This window comes from Helianthus annuus, chromosome 13 (assembly GCF_002127325.2).
Source record: "Helianthus annuus cultivar XRQ/B chromosome 13, HanXRQr2.0-SUNRISE, whole genome shotgun sequence".
Lineage (NCBI taxonomy): Eukaryota > Viridiplantae > Streptophyta > Magnoliopsida > Asterales > Asteraceae > Helianthus > Helianthus annuus.
In genome coordinates, this window is record NC_035445.2 from 145,062,428 (window position 1) to 145,066,017 (window position 3,590).

General features: G+C 38.1%; 1 long non-coding RNA gene across 1 annotated transcript; it reads right to left on the reverse strand.

Moving 5' to 3' along the window:
• Positions 1 to 860: 860 nt before the first annotated feature.
• On the reverse strand, positions 861 to 2,216 carry LOC110903102. Its single transcript, XR_002571670.2, has 3 exons — positions 2,082 to 2,216; positions 1,562 to 1,615; positions 861 to 1,049 (listed from the first exon to the last, which is right to left on the reverse strand). It is a non-coding gene; the product is annotated as an uncharacterized LOC110903102 (long non-coding RNA).
• Positions 2,217 to 3,590: the final 1,374 nt, after the last annotated feature.

Genomic DNA, 3,590 nt, shown 5'->3' on the forward strand with positions numbered 1-3,590 from the left:
GTTATGTCTTATATAATAGTGTTTATTAATTTCATTTTTATTTATACGAATTTTAATAATTTAATTATATAATTTTAATCGGTTTGTCTCTTCCAGAAGAACAAATAAGGAACCTAACATTGCTTGAAATTGAGCGTTACTTATTATGTAACAACTCAAGTCTAAGTCGGTTTCCGTCTATGCCTCAACCCGACAGTGAATCAATATATTCAGCAGACAACCGTTTAATTGCTGACGAGCTTGGGTACGATGTAAGCGCTACTGCCATTGAATTTAATAATAATTTAAGCAGCCTAACTGATGAGCAGCTCTTAGTCTCTGATGAGATAATTCAAGCAGTTAATAGTAATGCGGGTGGTATGTTCTTCGTCTATGGCTACGGAGGGACTGGTAAGACGTTTCTGTGGAAGACATTATCTGCATCCATCAGATGTAAAGGAGATATTGTATTAAATGTTGCATCAAGTGGAATCGCATCTCTTTTGTTACCTGGTGGACGTACTGCACATTCAAGGTTTCATATACCTTTAAATTTAACAGAAAGCTCGATGTGTTTTATTAAACCGGATGATGACGTTGCTGATTTATTAAGGAAAACGAAATTGATAATTTGGGATGAAACACCGATGAATCATAAACATGCGTTTGAAGCACTTGACCGAACAATGAAAGATATTTTCAAATGTGAGATGACCTTTTGTTAGGACCGCCTTTCCTAAAATACTAGATTACATGCTAAGCAAGATCTTTCGGACATTGAAAAACAATTTTGACACTTAATAGAAATTTTTACAAAATTTGGGCATGACCCGTTTGTAAAACGGCATACCCCCTGTTTTGACATAACTTACGACGTTTACAATACGACCCATTTTACAAAAACCATCCCGACAAAACGACAAGTTTTCAATTCTAAAACATTTCAACAAAGTTTAACAAGTAACAAACACGACCCAAAAGCATGCATATAAGTTGCGGAAGCGCTTGGTATCATAAGGCTTGAACATGTGCTCGTCCATATCTCCAAATCGCCTATAGAGGTGCTTTACCTACATTAACATTCACAATTTAAACAGTTAGTTATCTCCATAGAAAATCATAACCTTTCATTTTAGCTTTATCCTTACAAACCTTCTTACTCTTAAGCATACAACAACCCAATAATTGGGTTAGGCATAACCACTCTCGTAGAGAGTTTGACATACACATTCGACCCGTGTAATTGGGTTTAGCATAAACACTCTCGTAGAGAGTTAAGCATACACGTTCAACCCGTGAAATTGGGTTTAGCATAAACACTCTCGTAGAGAGTTAAGCATACACATTCAACCCGTGAAATTGGGTTTGGCATAAACACTCTCGTAGAGAGTTAAGCATACACATTCAACCCGTGAAATTGGGTTTGGCATAACTCAACATTACTTTCATTAACATACCCAAATCCACAAGGGATTTGTCGCTTACTTCCTACATTGTCACGTTCGTTATACAAGGATAGTTTTTACATTAAATTTAATATAAATGGGAAACATAATAAAGGTTCGTATAAAACGAAACATACCTCGATCTTGTACTCCTTCCGCTTGCTTAGTGCTTGTACCTTCTTCTTTTACGCCTACATTAGAACATTCATTCCTTCACTTAGTTTGTCAATACTTTCTACTATTCTCATGTACATTCATCTTTTATGCATTTCATCGAACACTTGGTAGGCGTCATATTTAAGGTACAAGGTACAAGTCTATTAAGCATGTTCCTACTAACTCATTACAACACAAAAATCATCTTCCCCTAATTTCACATAATTTCCATTCTAAAATTAGTTTATCTAGCATTCAAGCATCACAACAATTTCACATATCAACTAAAACATGATCATAATCCTTATGAATTTTTCTATTAGTAACATAATCTTAACAAAGTGGGTTTTTCACTACATTTTTCATACAACCTAAAATCAAACATAATTCTTGCCCTAGAAGGTAATTTACATCTCAGATTTCCCTATTTTAATTCAAGAAATCGAGATTGGGATTATCCCCTCATCCTACAATTCAAGATTTTTCAGAAATTGAACTTACCACTTAAGAGATTAGGGTTAGCTAATCACAATTTAGGGAACATGCATCAGATTGGCTCATGAATTTGGATTGATTCACTTGATTCTTTGAACTAGGGTTTCCCCCTTCCTTTTGCCTTGTTTGATCGCAGAGAACTCCCACACACGTACTGTGTGTGGGGTTTTTTTCTTAATTGTTATTTTTAACTATCAAATTTTGATAGTTACAACCTTGACCCCTCTATTTTCATCTTAATTAAATTTAGGCATCATTTCTTTACTATTAGATTTAATCTTATGTTTATTCAATATTTTTGGGGTGTTACAAGTCTACCCCCCTTAAAAGAGGTTTCGTCCCCGAAACCTGAACATAATTTAAATTTTTGACATACCGAAAAGAAAAGGATAGTGTCTCCTCATTTCATCTTCGGCTTCCCACGTAAGATCCGAACCCTTCCGGTGCCGCCATTGTACCAGCACCTGTTTAACAGCCTTGTTACGGAGATTCTTCACCTTGAAATCTCTAATGGCTATGGGTCTCTCTACATAGTTTAACCTCTCGTCTAACTCAATGTCCTCGAGAGGTACTAATGCTGTGTCATCCGCGAGACATTTCCTCAATTGAGACACGTGGAAGGTACTGTGAATCCCGTCTAGAGCAGGCGGTAATTCTAGTCGATACGCAACCCTTCCAACCCGAGCCAAAATTTTAAACGGCCCAATGTAACGAGGACCTAGCTTTCCCCGTTTGCGAAAACGGATAATACCCTTCCATGGGGACACTTTTAGCAAGACAAAATCTCCGACTTGGAATTCGATAGGACGCTTTCTCTTGTCTGCATAAGCTTTTTGCCGATCTTGAGCTGCTTTCAACCTTGTTCTAACCATTTCGATCTTTTCATTCGTTATTGCTATTAAATCACTTGGTGCAAGTTCTCTTTGTCCTACTTCACCCCAACATACGGGAGTCCTACATTTCCTCCCGTATAGTAGCTCGTAAGGTGCCATTTGAATACCACTATGGTAACTGTTATTATAAGAAAATTCGACCAGTGGCAATTGGTCGTCCCAACTTCCCCCAAAGTCTAAGGCACACGCCCTCAACATATCGACAAGTGTTTGAATGGTCCTTTCTGACTGGCCGTCAGTCTGAGGGTGGTAGGCGGTACTTATGTGCAATTTCGTACCCACGCTCTCGTGAAACTTTCGCCAGTAACGAGAAGTAAATCTGGTGTCCCGATCCGAGACAATCGACACGGGCACCCCATGACGGGATATGATCTCGTTCATATAAATTTCTGCCATCTTCTCGGAAGAGTAAGCTTCTTTGATGGGTAAAAAGTGAACGCTTTTTGTAAGTCGGTCTACGATTACCCATATTGTATCGTGCCCTTTCTTTGTCTTAGGAAGCTTGGTTATCAAATCCATCGTTAGTTCCTCCCACTTCCATATCGGTATCTCCAAAGGTTGTAACTTCCCGTACGGCTTTTGATGTTCTGCTTTCACTTGGGAGCATGTTAGGCATTTCGCG